Below are 23,979 nucleotides of genomic sequence, written 5' to 3'. Positions count from 1 at the left end.
CCAGCACATAGCCTGTGGCAGAGTAAGTGCTCGTTAAATACTCATTGGGTGAAAAATTAAATGAGGTGTTAGTACCCTGAGGAAAGACCACCAATATCCTGAGCACTGCAGACGCGTTTCCATGCCACGTGGGCCTTGATATTCATTCATTCACCCCCTCATTGACTTCTTTGTTCAGCCAGTATCTGTTGGGTCCCTGCTCTGTGTCACCCTGGACACTCTGGGCTTTTGGGCTGGGCGACTGTCTGTGGTGGTCTGTCCTGTCATGGTAGGATGTTCAGCAACAGTCCTGACCTCTGCCCACTTGATGTGGGTCGCAACTGCTGCCCCGCTCCCCACTTGTGACAGCTGAACTCCAGACATTATCAAATGTTCCCTGGGGGGCAAAATCGCCCCTGGTTGAGACCTGTCAGTCTAGGCACTGGGCTTTACTGTGGAACCAAATGGACAAGTTTCGTGCCTTGGTGGAAGTAACATTCAGGTTGAGAAAAGAGAAAAGAACTGTATTTGGAGGTTTTGCTGTCGCACAATATAGCAGGAGGCAGAGGGTGGGCGGCAGTGGATTCAGAGTTCTGGTTAGACAGGGCGGCCTCGGAGGCCCTCTGAGGGCTCACATGTGACCAGGGGCTGAGGGGGAGCCACATGAACATAGAGAGGGCAGAGAGCTCAGGGCTGAGGGGACAGCCAGTGCAAAGGCCCTGAGGTGAGGCAACAAGGAGGTGGGCGTGTCCAGAGAAGACCCACCCAGAGAGGTGTAGTGTGAGAGGTGCTGGGAGGGGTAGCTGGGCAGATGGTGCGGGGACTTGGCAGGAGTGGCACCAACCCTGGGTGGCTCCAAGTGTGATGGCAAAAGCCACCAGGTGCTTTTGGGTGGGAGTCGGGACTTGTGTTTGAAAGGATGGCTCTGGCCTACTGTAAGGAGAACAACAGTCAGAGGTGGGCAAGAGAGGAAGCAGGGTGGCCAGCTAGGAGGCTGGGACGGTGGCTACATGAGCGGTGACTTGGGTGGCCAGGTGAGCTGGAGCTGAGAGGACCGTGCCCTTGACTAACTTAGCAGCCACGATGTGGTCGGCACCAGGCAGGCCTTGGTTACCAAAGGAGCGCCTGCGGTAAGGTCCCACTGTGACTGTGATTACAGCGTCTCGAGGTGGAGGCCACCTGCAGCACTTCTCAGGACAGTGTCACCGGTGATGGGCGGTGGTTTGCAGGGACAGCAGAGGCGACAGCTCTTGTGTTCCACATGTGACACTGGAAAGGATCCCCTTCTGGCCTCCTGTTGTGGATGAAGTGGCTTGAGCTTTCTCACGGCCCCTTGAGCCAGCTCGGTCCACTGTCGCCAAGCCCTCCCATGTGGGTCCTTGTGCGGGTCCTGAGAGCGGGGAGCCAGGCATCTGTTGAACTGACGGAAGTTTGAGACTGGAGCCTTGCCCGTTGGGAGTGACTGTCGCCCCTCCTGGGGTCCCGTGCAGGGAGAGCCCTGCACGGCTGGGCCGGGCCCTCGGCCTCCCCGAGGGTGCTGCCAGCCGCTCCCAGGAGCAGCAGCAGCGCCGATGCGGGGCTGGGGTGGGGTTTGACTGGAGACACCGGGTTCTGTTCGTCCCTTCGGGAAGTCTGCTCCTTGCCCTGGTGGCCGGGGACCTGCTGACTCATTTCTTGAGGCGGCTGCTGCTTCCCCGGTACTCGCCCAGCATGTTTTACCACGTCTCTGTGGGTGGATGGAGCTTCCCCTCTTCTGGGATCTTAGCCTCCCTTCTGGGTGGTGATGCTCAGTGTGAAATTTATTTTTTCCGTCCACTGGAAGCCTTGGAGGTGCTGGTCGGGTTGGGAGGAAAGGGGCCAACACAACGATTACAGACACGTTATTTTTCCTTTTAGCTGGGTCAGGCTTCCCACCAGCACCCCTTTTCCCCAAAACAGGAATTGACTGACATGTCAGCCCTCACCTTGGTAACCCCGCTGGAATATGGTTAAGCCACCCCGTGGTCGTGTTCCCGCTGTGGCCTTGCTCTGAGGCTGCATTTAACCTTCACTGAGGTGCTAGTTGTGAGTCTCTGTGACATTGTTTTCATCCATGAGGGGGTGTAACCCACATAAGCAGAAAGATTGTTGCAGAGGAAAATGGTCTGCAGAGGTCCCAGGAGAGGGAGAGGCACGGGTGGCGTTTCTCACCAGCATCGTCTTCAGCAGTTGTTCTGGGCTGAAATGGTGTCTCTCCAAGTGCATGCGATGAAGTCCTAACCCCAGAGCCTCAGAATGCAACCTTATTTGGAGATTGGGTCTTTATAGAGATAATCAAGTTAGAACGAGGCCAAGGACTTCCTTGGTGGTGCAGTGGTGAAGAATCCGCCTGCCAGTGCAGGGGACATGGGTTCCATCGCTGGTCCGGGAAGATCCCACATGTCGTGGGGCAACTAAGCCCATGCTCCACAACTACTGAGCCTGCGCTCTAGAGTGTGTGAGCCACAACTACTGAGCCCACGTGCCACAACTACTGAGCCCACGTGCCTTGAGCCTGTGCTCCACAATAAGAGAAGCCGCCACACTGAGAAGCCCGTGCACTGCAACAAAGAGTAGCCCCCGCTCGCCACAACTAGAGAAAGCCCGCGTGCAAAGAAAACCCAGTGCAGCCAAAAAAGTGAGGCCATGTGGGAAGCCCCAGTCCAGTCTGACTGGGGTCTTTATAAGAAGAGAAAGTTTCTGCACAGACAGGCGCAGAGGGAAGAGGGTGTGCAGGGGCGCGGGGAGAAGACAGCCATCTACAAGCCAGGGAGAGAGAGGCCTGGGACAGATGCTGCCCTCACAGCCCCCAAGGAACCAACCCTGTGGTCACCTGGCTCTTAGGCTTCTGGCCTCCCGCACTGGGAGACAAGAAGGTTCTGCCATTTGAGCCACCTGGGTTGTGGGGCTTGTCGGGGCAGCCGGGGTGAACCAGTTCAGAAGTGTTTTCTGGGGCACGCGAACCTTCGCCCACCCTGGAGGGTAACCCAGCGGCCTTTACTTGAGCGCTTTCTGCACTGTTTGGGAGAAGCTTGCGAGCAGTGCCCTCTCCGTGGAAGCAGGTAGCTCTTGGGTCCTGGGAGGGACGATGCCTCTTCAGGCCTCTCACGACCCAAGAGGAAGGGCCCTCTGGGCCCCGGTAGGAACCTGGCTCTCGGCTTACTGTCTGTGGGACTTGGGCTCGAGACTTAACCTCTCCTCTGCCTCAATTTGCTTCCCTGTGATGTGGGCCTGAGGGTGACGGTATTTATTTCAGGGTGCGTCAGGAGCCCTGGTGACTGATACGCATGAAGGGCTTAGGACGGGAGCCCTGTACACAGTTGTTATTATTGTGAGGAGGCGGTTCTGGGGAACTTCTCCATCCTTGGCCCTGGGCGCTACGACCTGACCTTGGAGAGTTCCATGGCCCTCTCCCTGCCCTCTGGGGTGGGGATGTGAGAACACTGAGTGCATTGTGTCACCCGAGGCCATGTGCAGTTGGCTGTGTTCCAAAAGGTGACAAATAGCCACGCAGCCGCGGTGCCACAGGAATCGCCCTGCACCAGCTCCTCAGCCCTGTGGGAGCAGAAGGGGCTGGTGAGGGCTGGGGGCTGGGCAGGGACCAAGGGGGAAGCAGGAGGGGGAGGTGAAAGTGACGCTTCCCTGCTCTGCTGGCTCCAGGTAACATTTTGAAATTGACAAAGTTTAATTCTCATGTCTTTCTGTGCTTACACTCATTGGTCCCGTGGCCCTCGGCCTCTTGCCATGTGGCCACTAGGGGGCTCCTCTCATTGTCAGCACCCCTGGGTCTAATCCCCCGCCCCTTCTGCAGCTAGAGGATTGTCTAGAAGGGCAGATGAGGCGTGGCCCCTCACCCTTCTAAAGGTGTCTGCATTTTGAAAGTGAGACTCCATCATCTGAAATGAATTTGAAGTTGGTGGCGTTTCAGGTCAGATGGGGAGGGGAGGGGAAAAGCTTTGACTAGTGGGGGAACCAGCCTCCAAGATGGGCCTGATGACTGCCTCCTGTATTCATGCCTGAGTGCAGCCTCTCCCACACTGAATCCCTCAGGGCTGACTGTGCCACCAGTGGGGTACGTAGCAGGGGACAGCGTGTGACTTGCAAGGCTAGGTCATAAGAGACTGCTGCTTCCACCTCGCTCCTGTGGATCGCCTGTTCTAGAGGAAGCTGACTGCCATGTCCTGAGGACGCTCAAGCAGTCCCATGGAGGCGCAAGGTGGAGTGGAACCGAGGCCTCGCTCCAACAGCCAGCACTGACTTGCCTTCAGATGCCTGAGGCCCTGGGCGACAGCTTGACCACACCCTCCTGAGAGACGTCGAGCCAGAAAGACCCAGCCAAACTGCTCCTGAATCCCTGACCCATAGAAACTGTGTAAGATTATATGTTTATTGTTTTAAACTGCTGAGTTCCGAGGTAGTTTGTTATGTAGCATTCTAGATAATACACCTGGGGAGGAGGGGAGCTCCATGCATGGTTTAGGTTATTGATTGTAAGTTAGGGCATATTGATGATGAGTTTCAATGTATTGGTTTTAAGTACATGGACAATTGCCTGTATTTCAGGAAACTGTCTACTTCGTGTCTATCTTCATCGCCTAGAGACTTCAGTCTCCACTAGCCCCCAAATGCCAGTGGGGTTTGGATGTCTGCTGTCATTTTCAGCGCCCAGCATTGCAGATGTGGGGTGTCACTTTCTTTGGGAGCATCTCCCCTTTTCTCACTGCACCAGTGAAACGGCCCTGGCCTGTAATGCAGCTTGGAGCCCATGTCATGGTGGGTTTGCCAACCCCAGTGCCTTTGCTCGGTCAGAGGGTTCAGACTTTTGATCTGAATTATTTCAGTGGGAGATCAATTTTTCTAAGAGATGATGTGATAGGTATTTTAAAAGCGAAAGAAAGGAGTTCATAGGCACTTAAGAGGAGTGTTGCATCAGGCCATCTAAAAAAATCTAGCTTTTGTACAGTGAGGCAGTGAGGTTTAATTCCAGTTGATGGGTCTTTTGGATTACCTTGAGTAATAAATCTTTTATTGAAATATATGTCCAGAAAAGTATGTAAAGTGTAAGTGTACAGCTTGGTGAATTTTCACAAAGTGATCACACCTGGGTAACCAGTGCCCAGCTCAAGAAACAATGTGACCAGCCACCAGAAGCCACCCCCACGTTCCTTCTGGCCACTCCTCAGCCCAAGGGTAACTGCTGTCCTGATTAACTCCACACATTCGGTTTGCTTGTTTGGAACTTTGTATTAATGGACTCTTGCGTTCCTGTGACTGGCCTTCCCTTGACATTGGGTTTGTGAATTTCATCCTTGTCTGCGTAAGTAGTGGTAGGTGGTTCATCCTCGTGGCTGTGTCTAGTTGCAGAGTTTTCTCTGTACGTAGGTGTCTTTTTTCTCTTGCTGCTTTTTTTTTTTTCTTGCTGCTTTTAAGATATCCTGCTTTTCACTGGGCTTAACAGTCTCATTATGCCCTCCTTAGTGTGCTTTTATTCTATGTATTTGGGTGCTTGGGGTGTGTTGATTCGCTGAGCTTCTTGTATCTGTGGGATTGTAGTCTCATAGTTTAAATCTTGGTGTAGAGCAGTATTTCCTATAGTAGAAGTTCTGGGCCACAAATCAAAATGTATTTCAGAGAAATTTCTTGAGAGAGTTTAAAGGGAGTTTTAAACCAGTTTCCCTCTCACCTTCACTTGGATAAGAATCGTGAAGTAGGGTTTGGCTTATTGGGCTGCTGAAGGGACTGCCAGCTCGGGGTGCTCCTCTCCTTCCTGCTGCGACGGGTACAAAGTGCACTCCTTTGGGCCCCTGAGATTCTGGGTCAAATGCCTGTGGTTGGGTGGCAGCCAGGATGCTGGCCGGCTGCTCCGAGGAAGAGATCTGTCTTTATATCTGTCAGCCCATACAGGCCATTACACAGTAACGAGCAGAGTCCCCTGTGCTGCACAGCAGGTCCTTGTTAGTTACCCATTTTATATATAGTGTATGTGTCACTCCCAATCTCCCAGTTCATCCCTCCCCCCTCCCTGGGTTTCTGACTTCAGTCTGGTCCCTTTTCTGTATTCAAAGTGTGGTCCACAGACTGGCAGCGGCAGCCTCTCCGGGAGTTGTGAGAAATGCATAGTCTCAGGCCCCACCCTGGCTGTGCTGGATCAGAATCCGAGTTTTAGCCGGCTGCCCAGTGCTCCAGATGTACCGGAAGCGGGGCAGGCCCTGGGCTCGCTGTCAGGGCGGGGAGCATGGGTGGCGTTGGCAGGAGCCCGGGAAGCCGGCCTCCGGCACTGGAAGGCCCTTGCTTCCTAGTTCAGCTACTCGGCTGTCGCCCTTGACACTGGGGCGGGCCGTTTTCTGCCGTGTGGCCGTCCTGTGCACAGTTGATGCCAGGAGCGCTCCCTGCCCTCCCCCACAGTCGTGACAGCCGAGAATGCCTCCAGGCATTGCCACGTGGCTGCTTAGGGACACAGTTGGCCCTGCTGGCTGCCACTGCTTCCAGCACAGCTTGCCTGTAGTGGAAGGCCATTGTGGGGAGAAATGGCCTGTGAATCTGCATGGTTCAAAGGTCACCAGTTGACTCTGGGTCCCTCAAATATAACCCTCACAGGGAGGTGCTCAAAAGGCTTGTTTGGTCCATTTTTGGAGTAAAGCAGACTTTCTGCCCCTGAACACTTGGCACTTGGGGCCGTCAGCACGCCTGTCAGAGGTGACAAAATGTGCCCAGGATCCCCTGGGGGCAGAATCGCCTGTTGGGAGCCACTGGTCTGTCCTTCTTTGGTCTCTGCCGCCTAGCCTCATCCCCCTGTTGTAGACCCGCCGTAGAGGTGGTGGCTCCCAGGGAAGCCACTCCCTGGAAAGAGGGACTTCCTTTTCTCTGTCGTCCGCATGTGGCATTCCATGGGTCCCCTGCTCACCCCACAGCAGTCGCTGTGCCTGGTGGTTGGAGACTGTTTATGGGTCAGCCTGGGTCACGTGCCCACGGTGGGGCGGGGGATGCTTTGCTACCAAACGGAGGGGAGGGACAGTTCTGGGGGTGGGGGGTGAGAATGGCCCGTTCTTGCACCCCTGTACGGAGCTAAGTGCTCGCTGCGCCACCATCTAGTCAGGAACAAGCTCATCTAGCAAATGCCGGGTGCCGGTATTCCCAGCCCATCCCCAGGCCCCCTCGGAGGGCGCTCAGGCCTTTTATAGGCGAGCAGTCCGGGCTCGGCGGGGCTGGCGATGCACCCACATTGGCCAGCAGGACCCAGGTGTCCTAACCCTTCTTCCTCCTCCAGGCCACCCTCCACGGGGCTGTCAGAGGGCTGTTTCAGAGCACCCTCTTCTTCTCCAGACACTTTTGTGTCTCAAAAGAAAGCGAGCGTTGTTAGACAGCCCCGGAGTCCCTGCCCATAGAACTGGAGCTTTCTTTCCCACCGTAGTCCCCTTCTACCCAAACCTCCAGCACTGTGGAGAGTGGGGAAGGGCTTGTGCTTCAAAGAAAAACGACACTACCGTCACCAGAAGAAGGAACGGAGCCCTGGGCAAAAGCCACCAATGAGAATCGTGCCTAAGAATCTTCATTTACTGATGGGCAGGCCACATTTTCAAACACTTCTTCAAACTGCAAAGTATAGCAAACGCTCCCCAAAGTGCATGACACCTAACTGTCTGACTTCATGGGTTGTACAAGAAGCGTCCACTCACCACCCTATGTGTAATTTATATGATGCCACGTAGATGGAATCACACAGTGTGGATTCTGACACGTCCCGACTCTTCAGTCAACAGGCTGCATGAGACCCACCCATTACAAGCACGTTTTGGGAAGCACTGGAGTCAGAGGGTGGGTAGAAGCTGAGAAGCCACTCAGGGTGACAGAGGAGTGGCCACAGGTTGGATTGGGAATTGACCTTGAGTTGCTCAGGGCACAGAGTCCAAGCCCTGGGCTGTGGAGACAGGAGTTCCTGTGACCTGAGGTAGGAGTTAGGGCTAAAGGAGGCTGAGGGAAGGATGGCAGGTGAGGCAGGGCAGGGTACTGATTGGAGCAGATGGAGAAAGGAGACAGCAGGCCCCGCCCAGCAGACTCAGATGCTCCAGGCAGCAGGGCTGCTCGCAGACACCCTCTGGTGGCCCAGTGGTGCAATGACACCCTCTGAACCCAGGGGTGCCCAGGCTGGTGGCCTTCAGAGCAGCGGCCAGCACCAAGGAGCTGGCAGCCAGCAGACATCAGCCCTGAGTTCAGTGCCTGGTGTAATCCATGCAGGTTGCAAGAAAAGCGACTTTGTAAAGGCTGCTTGTGATTGGTTGTTGGAGCTTCTGGAAAATCTGTAAGACATGAAGCTTTTTTGCATATATATATATATTTTTTCAGTTGTCATCTAAGGCCTGGCTCTGAACTCAGTGTTCTCGGATCCTCTCCTCTTTGTGTCAAACCCCTTTCACGGTGTCTTGTGAGTATGAGTGACCTCTAGCCCTGATGGCCTTGACCGCTTTGTCAGAGCGATGCTATGACCATATTTTTACTCACGAGCCAGGGGCATCTGGCTTCTTGAAGCATTAGGATAGCTAATTTGTTGGAGAAATTTATCTGATTGTAGGATGTGTGTGTGTGTGTGTTAAGAATTACCTTTTATTCCGCCTGAACCTTCCAGGTTTAAACGTTGCTAGTGAGGTTCTATGGTTGTATTTCCAGGGTCCCATCCTTCCCTTTCAGAATCCTGTGCAGGATGGCTGCGCCTCTATCTTTGTACATTCCCAGTGGATCGTGATGCTTTCTTTGCTGCGTCTGTTGGTCGGTGAGGCTTGTAGGCCTGCCGGTGGCTCTGGCACCTTGGACAGGGGCCTGGCAGGTAGCAGATGCCCCATGTGTCAGGTAGGGCTCAGCAGCACCCAGCCTGCTGCCTGTTTCTGTAAGTCACAGGTCAGGGGTGCTAAGGCACGCACCTTCTTTCCGCTCTGTCTGGGCTGCTTTGTGTGTCAGTGACCGAAGGGCCAACTGGAGCAGTTGTGACCAAGACTGTGTGGCCCCCCCACGCTGAAAATATTTTCCATCTGGCCCTTTGCAGGAAACATTTGCCAACCCATGAATGGCAGTTAAGTTACCGTGAGGGGACAGGAAGGAGAAAGCTAGAAAGGCTCACGAGACCAGGAGTAGATTTTGGTGGCAGTTTCTATCATGCCCATGCTGCCAGAGGAACCTGCTGGAACTCATGTCCGGGGTGACCAGCCTTCCTTGCTGATTGGAGACTTTTAATTTTTCTTTTTTTGGCCGTGCTGCGTGGCTTGCAGGATCTTAGTTCCTTGACCAGGGATCAGACCTGTGCCCTCGGTAGTGGACGTGCCGAGTCCTAACCACTGGACCACAGGGAATTCCCTGAGACTTTTAATATTTTAATCTGAGTTATGACTTTCCATTCCATCTGCTCAAGTCATCTGGGGATTAGCTAGTAGAGCAGGTAGGCAAATAAGGGACATGGTCTGGTTTGGGAGAGGAATGCTGGCATGAAAGTTGTCAGGCTCTCATGGCACCTGGCCCCTGCTGGGCAGAGTGAGGAGGGGGCGGGTGGAAGGGCTTCAAGAACATCTTGGTGGGGGGGTGTGTGGAAAGTGATGGTGTTGTGACATGTAATGACTCCAAGTGGGAAACCAGCCAAATGTCCATCCACCATAGAATGGATAAACTCATTGGAGTTTGTTCCCACCATCGAATACTGTAGAACAGGAAGAGGCAAAGTACATCATCCTGTGGGCCAAATCCAGCTCACTGCCTGAGCCAAGAATGAGCTAGGAATGGTTTTTATATTTTTTAATGATTGAAAGAAACTGAAAGAAGAATAATATTTTGTGATAGGTGAAGACTGTGTGAAATTCAAACTTCATTGTCGATAAATCAAGTTTTATTGACACATAGTCCCAGTCATTGATTTGTGTATTGTCTCTGGCCGCTTTTAGGTGAGAGTGGCAGAGTTGAGTAGTCCCGACAGAGGCCACGTGGCCCGCAAAGCTACAAATATTTACTTTCTGGTCCTTAACAGAAAAAGTCTGTGTTTAGAGCATAGAGAATGAACAAACAATAATTAGATAAACTCAACAACATGGATAGATCTTACAACACAATAGAGAACAAAAGAAGCTGGCAACGAAAGACTCCATTTATATAAAGTTCAAAAACAGGCAAAATTAATGTAGGATTAGGTCAGTGATTACCTTTAGGGGTGGGGTAGGGCCTGGAAGGGGCCATGAGGGGGCTTCTGGGGGCTGGTCACGTTCTTGATCTGGCTGCTGGCTATGTGGGTGAGTTCACTTTGTGAAAATTTGTGGAGATGTACACTTAGGATTTTTGCCTTTTTATGGATGGATGTTTATTTCAATAAAAAGCTTACTTAAGAAAAGTGATTTCAGTCTGGCAGCTCCTCAAAAGGTTAAATGTAGAGTTACCACATGACCCAATAATTCTATCCCTAGGTGTCTACCCAAGAGAACTGGAAATACATGTCTCCATGAAGGCTGGAATGATTGTAGCAGCGTTAGTCACAGCAGTCCCAAAGTGGAAACAGCCCAAATGCCCATCAGCTGATGAGTGGATACACACAGTGTGGTACCTCCACATGATGGAATATTATTCAGCCAGAAAAAGCAGTGAAGCACTGATGCTCCGACATGGATGAATCTTGGAAACATTATAATAAGAGAAAGAGGCCAGACACAAAAGGCCACATATAATATGATTCCATTTCAGTGATGTGTCCAGAAGAGGCAAATCTGGAGAGAAGGAAAGTAGATTAGTGGTTACCAGGGGCTAGGCCAGAAGAGTGACTACTGTGAACATGGGGTTACTTTTAGAGGATGAAAATGTTCTGGAATTAGATAGTGATGATGGTGGTACAACCTTGTGAATGTATTAAATCCCACTTTAAAAAGGTGAATATTATGGTATGTGAATTACACCTAAAAAATGTTTAAAAAGATAGCTGCTATCACCCCTGTGCATCTCTATAAGCCAGAAGGGAAAGGTCCCAAGAGAACAGCCACCTCGCCCGCTCTTTTGTACTGCTCTTCCAAGCACAGGTGACTCGAGGGTTGACAAGGGGAAGGCCTGACTTTTCTACCAGGTAATCCAGACCCACCTCCAGATCCAGGCCAGTTGAGTAGCGCAGAGCAGTTTCCAGAATGTAGCTAAAATGAGGACGTTAGGTTTGCTACTTCTGTTTACTGAAATTGCAGTTCTACGAAAAACAGGACAAATTGGAAGATTGTAGATAACTCACTTCTGAACTTCCCCCTAAGATTATGCCCAGCCCAACCCCCACTTCCCTGTTTCCGTTTAGCCTGATTGGAGAGAAATAAGAATCTTCCTAGCAGCCGCTGGTGCGCATGCGTTTCCATCCAGGAGAGAAGCGTGGACTCTGGGCTTCTTGCTGGTTACAAGATCCTCCTGCTTACCTGGGGCTTGCTTTTTCTATGTATTTAGTAATCTCTTCTTTTACACTTTTGTGTCTCCATTTCTGTTAGGGGCAGTAATGCTCACAGATGTCACTATAGCTTTTGAGGATGTGAGATTATCACTCAGATGATCTCATTTTAATTTTGCCAACAGTGAAGAGTATGTTTTCTTTAAAAACTGGTTTTCTGCTGTGTAATGACTGACGTAAACAGCTGGCAGTGAAGATAGCTCCGAATTTCTGGTAAGTTGCCTAGGCTTAACCAATATCTGTGCAGAGGCAAAAAGTTTTAATGAATTAATAAATTGTTTGCTTGTCCCTGAGCATGTGGAAGGGGCTGGTATTAAGTTTCAGTCTCTGTGTCATCTGCTCCGGGTGGAAAGCACCTGAGAAACAGTCCAGCCCAGGACTCTGGTTTCTGAGAGGAGGGTACTGAGGGTCAGTGGAGGTCACATAGCCAGGTGGGATTCACGCTCATTTCTCCACTACTGGTCTTTTGACTTTGAATAGATGCATTTTGTTTGAAAGAAAATAGTCTCTAATAAATGTAAACACTTTGCGGAGATTTTAGGAAAAGATATTTAAAATGCCAGGCATAGATTCATGTTTTAATGGCCTTCATGAGTTCTTGGTAAACAGAAGTCACAGAGGGTCCCCCAAAAGTTCAGTTTGAGCTTAATCTCCCTGAGCAGAACCGGAATCCTTCAGGTCCCTTCTGTCAGCTACAGACATCAAAGGACTGATTAGATAAACTTTGGGAACGAGGGAACATGCAGGGTGGTAAGGAAAATGTGTTTTCATGAAACACTTAAGGTTTTTATTTACCTTTTTTTTTCACCTTTTTTTTTTCAAAAATAAAGAGTTATACACCAAATGTAAAATTAGGTAGCTCGTGGGAAGTTCCTGCATAACATAAGAAGATAAACTCGATGATGGGTGATGACTTAGAGGGCCAGGATAGGGAGGGTGGGAGGGAGTTGCGAGAGGGTGGGGATATGTGTATAAATACAGCTGATTCACTTTGGTGTACCTCAAAAATTGGCACAGCAGTGTAAAGCAATTATATTCCAATGAAGAGCTAAAAAAAAAAAAAAAAGAGGTATAGTTGTTTTACAATGTTGTGTTAGTTTCTGCTGTACAACGAAGTGAATCAGCTATATATATACATATGTCCCCTCCCTCTTGGACCTCCCTCATCCTACCCATCTAGGTCATCACAGAGCACCGAGCTGAGGTCCCTGTGGTGTGCAGCAGGTTCGTACTAGATGTCTGTTTTACACGTGGCAGTGTATGTGTGTCAATCCTAATCTCCCAATTCATCCCACCCTCCCCTTCCCCACCCTCCGTGTCCACATGTCTGTTATCTATGTCTGCATCTCTATTCCTGTGCTGCAAATAGGTTCATCTGTACCATTTTTCTAGATTCCACATATATGTGTTAATATACAGTATTTGTTTTTCTCTTTCTGGCTTACTTCACCCTGTATGGCAGACTCTAGGTCTACCCACATCTCTACAAATGACCCAGTTTCATTCCTTTTAATGGCTAAGTAACATTCCAATGTATATATGTACCACCTCTTCTTTATCCATTCATCTGTCATTTAGGTTGTTTCCATGTCTTGTCTATTGTGAATAGTGCTGCAGTGAACATTGTGGTACGTGTGTCTCTTTGAATTATGGTTTTCTCAGGGTATATGCCCAGGAGTGGGATTGCTGGGTCATATGGTAGTTCTATTTTTAGTTTTTTAAGGAACGTCCATACTGTTCTCCATAGTGGCTGTGTCAATTTACATTCCCACCAACAGTGCAAGAGGGTTCCCCTTTCTCCACACTCTCTCCAGCTTTTATTGTTTGTAGATTTTTTTTATGATGGCCATTCTGACCTGTGTGAGGTGATATACCTCACTGTAGTTTTGATTTGCATTTCTCTAATAACTAGTGATGTTGAGCATCTTTTCATGTACCTCTTGGCCATCAATATGTCTTCTTTGGAGAAATGTCTATTTAGGGCTTCTGCCCATTTTTTGATTGGGTTGTTTGTTCTTTTGATATTGAGCTGCATGAGCTGTTTGTACATTTTAGAGATTAATTCTTTGTCAGCTGCTTCATTTGCAAATATTTTCTCCCATTCTTTTTTTTATACATCTTTATTGGAGTATAATTGCTTTACAATGTTGTGTTAGTTTCTGCTGTACAGCAAAGTGTATCAGCTATATTTATACATATATCCCCCTATCCCCTCCCTCTTGAGCCTCCCTCCCACCCCTCTAGGTCATCACTAAGCATCTGTGTCATCTTTGATTTCTTTCATCAGTGTTTTATAGTTTTCTGAGTACAGGTCTTTTACCTCCTTAGGTAGGTTTATTCCTAGGTATTTCATCCTTTTTGTTGTGATGGTAAATGGGATTCATTCCTTAATTTCTCTTTCTGGTCTTTCGTTGTTAGTGTAGAGGAATGCAAGAGATTTCTGTGCATTAATTTTGTATCCTGCAACTTTACCAGATTCATCGATTAGCTCTAGTAGTGGCATCGTTAGGATTTTCTGTGTACAGTATCATGTCATCTGCGAACAGTGGCAGTTTTACTTCTTCTTTTCCAATTTGGATTCCTTTTATTTGTTTTTCTTCTCTGATTGCTGTGGCTAGGACTTCCAAAACTATGTTGAATAATAATGGCGAGAGTGGACATCTTTGTCTTTTTCCTCATCTTAGAGGGAATGCTTTCAGTTTTTCACCTTTGAGAATGATGTTTGTTGTGGGTTTGTCATATATGGCCTTTATTATGTTGAGGTAGGTTCTCTGCCCACTTTCTAGAGAGTTTTTATCATAAACGGGTGTTGAGTTTTGTCAAAAACTTCTTCTGCATCTGTTGAGGTGATCATGTGGTTTTTGTTCCTCAATTTGTGAATATGGTGTATCCCATTGATTGATTTGTGTATATTGAGGAATCCTTGCATCCCTGGGATAAATCTGACTTGATCATGGTGTATGATCCTTTTAATGTGTTGTTGGATTCTGTTTGCTAGAATTTTGTTGAGGATTTTGTGTCTGTGTTCATCAGTGATATTGGTCTGTAATTCTCTTTTTTTGTGACATCTTTGTCTGGTTTTGGTATCAGGGTGATGGTGGCCTCATAGAATGAGTTTGAGAGTGTTCCTTCCTCTGCAATTTTTTGGAAGAGTTTGAGAAGGATAGTTGTTAGCCAGTCTCTAAATGTTTGATAGAATTTGCCTGTGAAGCCATCTGGTCCTGGACTTTTATTTGCTGGAAGATTTTTTTTTAAATTTATTTTTAGCTGCGTTGGGTCTTCGTTGCTGTATGTAGGCTTTCTCTAGTTGTGGCAGCTGGGGGCTACTCTTCATTGCGGTGCGTGGGCTTCTCAGTGCAGTGGCTTCTCTTGTTGGGGAGCACAGGCTCTAGGCATGAAGACTTCAGTAGTTGCAGCACATGGGCTCAGTAATTGTGGCATGCAGGCTCTAGGGCGCACGGGTTTTAGTGGTTGTGGCACGTGGCCTTCAGTAGTTGTGGCTCACGGGCTCTAGAGCGCAGGCTCAGTAGTTGTGGCACAAGGCCTTAGTTGCTCTGTGGCATATAGGATCTTCCGGGACCAGGGATCAAACCCTTGTCCCCTGCATTGGCAGGTGGATTCTTAACCAGTGTGCCACCAGGGAAGTCCCTGCTGGAAGATTTTTTAAATTAGTTTCAATTTCATTACTTGTGATTGGTCTGTTTGTATTTTCTAATTCTTCCTGGTTCAGTCTTAGAAAGTTGTACCTTTCCAAGAATTTGTCCATTTCTTCCAGGTTGTCCATTTTATTGGCATATAGTTGCTTGTAGTAGTCTCTTGTAATCCTTTGTATTTCTGCAGTGTCAGTTGCAATTTCTCCTTTTTCATTTATAATTTTATTGATTTGGATCCTCTCCCTTTTTTTCTTGGTGAGTCTGGCTAAAGGTTTATCAATTTTGTTTATCTTCTCAAAGAACCAACTTTTAGTTTTATTGATTTTTGCTATTGTTTTCTTTGTTTCTATTTCATTTATCTCTGCTCTGATATTTGTGATTTCTTTCCTTCTACTGACTTCCGGGGTTTTTTTTGGTTGTTGTTCTTTCTCTAATTGCTTTAGGTGTAAGGTTAGATTGTTTATTTGAGATTTTTCTTGTTTCTTGAGGTGAGATTGAATTGCTGTAAACTTCCCTCTTAGAACTGCTTTTGCCAAGTCCTATAGGTTTTGGGTTGTCGTGCTTTCATTGTCATTTGTTTCTAGGTATTTTTTGATTTCCTCTTTGATTTCTTTAGTGATGTCTGGATTATTCAGTAGAGTATTGTTTAGCTTTCATGTGTTTGTGTTTTTTACAGTTTTTTCCCTGTAATGGATTTCTAATCTCATAGTGTTGTGGTCAGAGAAGATGCTTGATATGATTTCAATTTTCTTAAATTTTCTGAGGCTTGATTTGTGACCCAAGATGTGATCTATCCTGGAGAATGTTTCGTGTGCACTTGAGAAGAAAGTGTATTCTGCTGCTTTCAAGTGGAATGTCCTATAAATATCAATTAAATCTATTTGGTCTGTTGTGTCACTTAAAGCTTGTGTTTCCTTATTTATTTTCTGTTTGGATGATCTGTCCATTGGTGTAAGTGGGGTGTTAAAGTCTCCTACTATTATTGTGTTACTGTCGATTTCCCCTCTTATGGCTGTTAGCATTTGCCTTATGTATGGAGGTGCTCCTATGTTGGGTGCATAAATGTTTATAATTGTTATATCTTCTTCTTGGATTGATCCCTTGATCATTATGTAGTATCCTTCCTTATCTCTTGTAACAGTCTTTATTTTAAAGTCTATTTTATCTGATATGAGTATTGCTACTCCAGCTGTCTTTTGATTTCCATTTGCATAGTATATCTTTTTCCATCCCCTCACTTTAAGTCTATATGTGTCCCTAGGTCTGAAGTGGGTCTCATGTAGACAGCATATATACGGGTCTTTTTTTTGTATCCATTCAGCCAGTCTGTGTCCTTTGCTTGGAGCATTTAATCTATTTTCATTCAAGGTAATTATCAATATGTATGTTCCTATTACCGTTTTCTTAATTGTTTTGCATTTGTTTTTGTGGGTCTTTGTCTTCTCCTGTGTTTCCCACCTGGAGAAGTTCCTTTAGCATTTGTTGTAGGGCTGGTTTAGTGGTTCTGAATTCTCTGAGCTGTTGCTTGTCTATAAAGCTTTTGATTTCTCTGTCAAATCTGAATGAGATCCTTGCTGGGTAGAGTAATCTTGGTTGTAGGTTTTTCCCTTTCATCTCTTTAAGTATATCCTGCCCTTGCTTCTGGCCTGCAGAGTTTCTGCTGAAAGATCAGCTGTTAACCTTATGGGGATTCCCTTGTATGTTATTTGTTGCTTTTCCCTTGCTGCTTTTAGTATTTTTTCTTTGAATTTAATTTTTGTTAGTTTGATTAATACGTGTCTTGGTGTGTTTCTCTTTGGGTTTATACTGTATGGACTCTCTGCGCCTCCTGGACTTGGGTTGCTATTTCCTTTCCCACGTTAGGGAAGTTTTTGACTATAATCTCTTCAAATATTTTCTCAGACCCTTTCTCTTTCTCTTCTTCTTCTGGGAACCCTATAATTTGAAATTTGAATGTTGGTGTGTTTAATGTTGTCCCAGAGGTCTCTGAGACTGTCCTCATTTCTTTTCGTTCTTTTTTCTTTTTTCTGCTCCTTGGCAGTTATTTCTGCCATTCTATCTTCCAGTTCACTTATCTGTTCTTCTGCCTCAGTTATTCTGCTATTGATTCCTTCTAGAGTATTTTTTTTAAAAGCTGTGTGATTGTTTTATTTTTTATTTTTATTATTATTATTTTTGGCCGCACCACAGGGCATGTGGCATCTTAGGTCCCCTACCAGGGATTGAACCTGTGACCCCTGCTTTGGAAGTGCAGAGTCTAAACCACTGGACCACCAGGGAAGTCTGTAGACTATTTTTAATTTAAGTTATTGTGTTGTTCATCACTGTTTGTTCTTTAGCTTTTCTAGGTCCTTGTTAAACATTTCTTGTATTTTCTTGATCCGTGCCTCTATCGCTATTTCTGAGATTCTGGATCACCTTTACTGTCATTACTCTGAATTCTTTTACAGGTAGGTTGCTTATTTCCTCTTCATTTACCTGGTCTTGCAGGTTTTTACCTTATTCCTTCATCTGTAACATATTTTTTTGTCATTGCATTTTTTTTTGATGGCTGGGGCTGTGTTTCTGTCTTACTGATTGTTTGGCCTGAGGCTTCCAGCACTGGAGTGTGCAGGCAGTTGGGTAGAGCTGGGTCTTGGTGCCGAGATGCGGACCTCTGGGAGACCTCACTCTGATTAATATTCCTTGGGGTCTGAGGTTCTCTGTTAGTCCAGCAGTTTGGACTCGGCACTCCCACCACAGGAGCTCAGGCCTGACCCCTGGCCTGCAGAAGGAGTGGAATTGTTCATGGGAAAAGGTCCGTTAATGATGCCAGAAGAAAGAGGCTCATCAGATCCCTGCCATCCATGGCCCAGATGGAGGAGCGCACAGTGCGGGGACTGACAGGTTCCCTGTGAGTGGAGAGAGGAGGCGGCGGTGGCAGGGTGGCTCTGGGGACCAGCATGCGGTGCCTCTCCAGAGCCCCAGCCAGTTGGAGGTGGAAGGAGCATCAACACTTAATGGTTTTTATTTGACAAACACTTGTAAAGCACCAACAGTCCTGTGTCGGGGCAAAGTGCTTTACAAATGTCTGCTGTTTGTCTCGTAACCACGCTTTGAGATAGATGCTGTTAGACCCCACTTCATAGATGGGCAGACTGAGGCACAGTACGGTTAAGCAACTTGCCTAAAGCCACACAGCTGCTAAGTGGCAGAGCTGAGATTTGAACCAAGGCAGTACTGTTTCAGAGCCCATGGTTTTTTTTTTTTTTTTTATCTTCTAATATTTATTTTATTTATTTAATTATTTTTGGCTGTGTTAGGTCTTAGTTGCAGCACATGGGATCTTAATTGACGCACGTGGGATCTTTTGTTGTGGCATGCGGGCTTTTCTCTAGTTGTGGTGTGAAGGTTTTCTCTCCCTAGTTGTGGCATGTAGACTCCAGGGCATGTGGGCTTTGTAGTTGTGGTGCGCAGGTTCCAGAGCATGTGACATGCAGGCTCTCTAGTTGAGGCACATGAGCTCTGTAGTTGTGGCACATGGGCTTAGTTGCCCTGCAGCATGTGGGGTCTTAGTTCCCTGACCAGGGATTGAACCTGCATCCCCTGCATTGGAAGGTAGATTCTTTACCACTGGACCAGCAGGAAAGTCCCCAGAGTACATGTTTTTAACCACTGTGGCACGCTGCCTCTCTTGTGGTAATCATTCAAAGTACGAAGGGGAAAAGCATAATATTAAAGAGCCAGATATATGACACTTCCAATCTGTTTTAAACATATCTGTGAAGAAAATATACCATAACATTACAGTGATTCTCTCTCTAAAGTATGATGAGAGATAATCATTATTTCCTTCTTGATACTTTTCTGAATTTTCCAAGATTTTTAATAAGTTGGGTGGTAAGTTGTATTTTTGAAAAATGGCACAATATTTCTGATTTTGGATGTTCTTCTAGAACCTTGCCATTCACTTATAAAGTAATGGAGTCTTCTTCCCTCCCCTTGAACCTGGGTGGGCTTTTGTGACTGCCTCAATGAAAGGAATGTGGCCAGGGGAGTTCCCTGGCGGTCCAGTGGTTAGGACTCAGCACTTTCACTGCTGAAGGCCTAGGTTCAATCCCTGGTTGGGGAACTAAGATCCTGCAAGCCGTGTGGCCTGCCCCTGACTCTAAAAAAAAAAAAGAAGAAGAAAAAAGGAATGCTGCCAGAGTGAGGCTGCATGACTTCTGAAGCTGGGTCACGCAAGGTCATCCATGAGAGAGATTTCTGCCCACCCGTCTCTCTCTCTGACATACTTGCTTTGGAGCCTAAAGCCTCCAGGTTAGAAGTTCTGCCACCCTAAAGCCACAAGGCTGGAGAGACCAATGGAGTGAGATGTCCAGGGAGCCCCAGCTGTTCCAGTTCCCAGCTGTTGGGTCTTCCAGCCCAGGCACCAGATGTGTGAGTGAATAGCCTTCAGGTGATTTCAGCCCTGGCCTCCTCTATGCCTGCAGCCTCGTGAGAGACACAACACAGAATTCTGGGGTCAAAAAAAGAGTTACATAGTACTTATTCTGAATGTTTTACATATATTAACTCACTTAATCTTCATGAGCCCAGGAGGGATAGGAACTATTACTATACCCATTTCACAGATGAGGAAGTTGAGGCACAGAGAGTTTAAGACTTGAGTAGAACTCCATGGAGGGCATAAGTTGGGACCATTACTCCTGCACATGGCCCGGACCTTAGCACAGAAGTCTGGTTTTTCCCAGTAAGCAGAACCAATCAGGTTTAAGGAGATGGACCAACCAAAACCTGTTAAAAGAAACTTCGTTGTAAACTTGACTGCTGATTTATTAACTCAAAATGAGGCGTGGACTAGAATTTTCAGGAAAGTTGCTCTCTGTTCTCTGTACCTGAAGTGCTCCTGGAAGCCGTGGCACAGAACCAGGGATTTCTTGTGGGTGATCTTGGTGGCTCCTGCCATCCTTTTCTGAGAGCCAGGTGTCCCGCGAATCGTCCTGAGTCTGTCACTGCAGAGGAGACTGGTCTGGACTCACGAGACTGGGCAAGAGTCAAACCGACAAGCTCATTCTCTTTGTACTGCTTTTTTTTTCTAGGCTATCTCATCTGCTTACATGTTTATTTTTGAGTCTGTCCTATTTCTGATAAAATTGGGACTTAGACATTTTTGGTGCATGCATAGATGGAACCTACCAAAATTCTGTAATGGAGCCTTGCCTTTGTTGCCCCAATGGTTTAGAGATATGCACACACTTAAATGAACTCAAAACACATTAGTGAACATTGACAACATGCCAGACACAGTGATGGGAGTGCAAATAGACGTGAGTCGTTGTTCGTCACTGCAGAGGGTCATGGTGGAGTGGGAAGATGTTCCAGCCACAGTGTAGTTAGGAGTTCTGATAATGCTTTGGGACAGAGGGGTAAGACAGTAAAATAGAAAGTCCCAGAAACAGCAGTAACAGTGATATAGAGACCTTTATGAGAATTCCAGATTCCAGGTAAGATGTCACAGGACTCCAGGTGAGCACAAAGCCGGAAACAGCTGCTTTGAAACAGGTTAGAGGAGTGATGTCACTTTACCTGTGTCAGCCCCACCTCCGAGATGGCACAGCTCAGCACTGAGAGAGACTGCCAGCAATTTCTCCCTGTGGGGAAAGAGAGAGCAGGACATGTCTCCAACATCCCAGCTTTTCAGAGCCCTACCTCAGGGCTCACCTTACTCCCCACTTATGGCAGTGATGGAACCAGCATAGGTTGGAGGCCTGAGGGTGGTTGAGAACAGTGCAAGTGGAGGGTGGCCTGCGGCAGCTGGCCTGGATCTGCATGATGGGGAGAAGACACTCAACTTGAGACTTCTCACTTGTGAAGGAGAGGAGTGAAGAGTGCCTCCAATGTCGTGGCTTTTCTGAGGGCAGCCTGAGGGACTATTTTCTGTTTAACTTCATTCCTTGCTTGGAGCAAGAGAGAGGAAGAGAAGTGGCATTTGCATCCAGCTCTCTGGATTTTTGGAGGGCTGCCCAAGGAACTGATTTCTCTTTGGTCTGGCTTGAGATACTGACAGGGAGTGGCCTGGTTGCCACTGAGCACCCAGGAGAGTGAGGTGGCTTGCTGCTGTAGAACCAGAGAACTTGCAGAGCTACAGACAGATACCAGAGGGAGCAAGAGATTATGGTCTTGTGAAAAAATAAACTGGCAAATTCCTTTAATTAGGACTTTACATGCACAAGTCCAGAGAAAATGCATCCACAGAAAAGGTTTGAGAGGCCTCCAGATTCTCTAGTTGGGCTGATTGTTGAAGGTCCTTCCCTGTACAAAACTAGTTTGTAAAGACTGGGAGAGGTGGCTGTTTTTTCACATGTGTAGATACCAATACAAAAGTTGAAAGAACATGAAGAGATAGACAAACATGACTCAACCAAAGAAACAAAATAAATATCCAGAAACCAACCCTAAAGAAAAAGAGGTATATGATTTAGCTGATAAAGAATTCAAAGTAAACTGTCATAAAGGTGCTCAACAAGCTCAAGAAAACAATCCACGAATAAAACAAGCATGTTAACAAATAGATAGAAAATATAAAAAAGAAATTTTGGAGCTGAAGAATACAATAACTGAACAGAAAACCTCACTAGAGGTGTTTAACAACAGACTTCATCCAACAGAGGAAAGAATCAATGTCCTTGAAAGCAGTAATTGGAAATTATCCAGTCAGAGGACCAAAAAAAAAAAAAAGAGGAAAGCCTAAGGGACTTATGGGACTCCATCAGGTGAACAGATAACATGCATATGGGAGTCTCACAAGAAGAGAAGAAAGGAAAGGGCAGAAAGCTTATTTAAAAGAAATAGATCACGGGATGGAGGGAATGTGGGGATATATGTATAAATACAGCTGATTTATTCGTTGTACAGCAGAAACTGACACAACAGTGTAAAGCAATTATAATCCAATAAAGAGCTTTAAAAAAAAGAAATAGAAAACCTATCAAATCCGGGAAGGAAAATGGACATCCAGATTCAAGAAGCCAAATAGATTCCATAAAAGGGTGAAACAAAGAAGTTCACACTGAGGCACATTGTAATCAAACTGTCAAGAGTCAAAGATAGAGTTGTGAAAGCAACAAGAGAAATCCACTCATCTCATACAAAGGATCCCCCGGTAAGACTGTCAGTGGATTTCTCAGCAGAACCCTTGCAGGCCATAAGGGAGTGGGATGGTATATTCAAAGTGCTGGGGAGGGGTGGGGAACTGCTAACCAAGAATACTGTATCTGGCAAAACTGTCCTTAAAAAATCAAGGATAGTTAAAGACTCCCAGATGAACAAAAGCTGAAGGAGTTCATCACCACTACACTTGCCTTGTAGGAAATGCTTAAGGGACTCCTTTGAGGTGAAATAAAAGGATGCTAAACAGCAACACAAAAACATTTGAAAGTCTGAAGCTTGCTGGTAATCATATGGACAAATACAGAATACTATAATACTGCAGTGGAGGTGTGTAAATCACTGAATTCTGGTATGGAAGTTAAAAAAAAGTATAAAAATGAACTATACCTATAAAATATGTTAACAGATACACAATATAAAAATGTGACTCATGACATCAGTAATATTAAATGTGTATGTGGGGAGAGGTAAAAGTGTAGAGTTTCTGTATGTGATTGAAGTAAGTTGTTATCTGCTTAAGCCCCATGATAACAACAGGAAAACACTTATAGAAGATACACAAAAGAAAATGAAAAGGAATCAAAGCATGTTCCTACCAAAAAAAAAAAAAAAATCAATGAAACACAAAGGAACACAGCAAGAAAGGAAAAGAGGGACAAAGGAGCTACAAGACAGGCAGAAAACAGTGAACAAAATGGCAGTAGTAAGATCTTCCCTGTCAATAATTACTTTAAATGTAAATGGATTAAACTCCCTAATCAAAAGACTGAGTGGCTGAATGGATTAAAAAAGAAAAAAAAGATCCAACTCTATGCAGGCTGTAAGAGACTCATTTTAGACTTAAGGACAAATAGAAGCTGAAAGTGAAAGGATGGAAAAAAATATTCCATGCAAATGACCACCAAAAGAGAGCAAGATGGCTGTAGGAAACAGAGGACTTGAACAATGGTATAGACCAAGTGGGCCTAACAGACATTTGTCAAACATTCCACCCAACAGCAGCAGAATACACATTCTTCTCAATCACACACATAACATTCTCCAGGATAGATCACGTTATGTCACAGAATAAGTCTTAACAAATTTAAGAAGATTGAAATTATACCAAGGGTGCTCTCTGATCACAATGGAATGAAACTATAAATCAGCGGAAGGAAAATAGGAAAGTTCACAAACATGGAAATTAACATACTCTTGAACAAACAGTGGATCATAGAAGAAATCAAAAGGGAAATTAGAAAATATCGTGAGACAAATGAAAACAAAAACATAACATACCAAAACTTACGGGATGCAGCAAAAGCAATATTAGGAGGGAAGTTTATATTGATAAACACCTACATTTAAAAAGAAGATCCTAAATAAACAACGTAACTTTACACCTCAGTGACTAGAAAAAGAACAAAGCCCAAAGTTAGCAGAAGGAAGGACATAATAGTGATTAGGGGAAATAAATACAGAATAGAAAAGCAGTAGAAAAATCAGTGAGACTAAGAGTTGGTGTTAACATAATCTTTTTGTTAAGTAGCACCATCTTTTTGTTAAAGGTCAACAAAATTGACAAACCTTTAGCTAGACTAAGAAAAAAAGAGAGAAGACTCAGAAAAATAAAATCGGCAATGAAAGAGGACACATTGCAACTGATGTCACAAAAATAAAAAGGATTATAAGAGACTATTATAAACAACTATATGCCAGGAAATTGGATAATTTAGAAGAAATTGATAAATGCTT

General features: G+C 46.1%; 1 protein-coding gene across 3 annotated transcripts in view; it reads left to right on the top strand.

Moving 5' to 3' along the window:
• The window catches only part of CLCN4 (chloride voltage-gated channel 4), a 73,225-nt gene that overhangs the window by 5,104 nt on the left and 44,142 nt on the right, over nt 1-23,979 (top strand). The window contains exon 1 of one of the 3 annotated variants that reach the window (XM_057719112.1): nt 5,238-5,314. The exons of 1 other annotated variant lie outside the window; for it this stretch is intronic. The gene's annotated coding sequence lies outside the window, so the exon portion shown is untranslated. Of the gene's footprint in view, nt 1-5,237; nt 5,315-11,531; nt 11,654-23,979 lie in introns of those variants that run through there. One more of the 3 variants, XM_057719113.1, reaches the window with a different exon arrangement.

The sequence above is a fragment of the Hippopotamus amphibius genome, chromosome X (genome assembly GCF_030028045.1).
Source record: "Hippopotamus amphibius kiboko isolate mHipAmp2 chromosome X, mHipAmp2.hap2, whole genome shotgun sequence".
Taxonomy (NCBI): domain Eukaryota; kingdom Metazoa; phylum Chordata; class Mammalia; order Artiodactyla; family Hippopotamidae; genus Hippopotamus; species Hippopotamus amphibius.
This window is presented reverse-complemented; position numbering and strand designations above follow the sequence as displayed.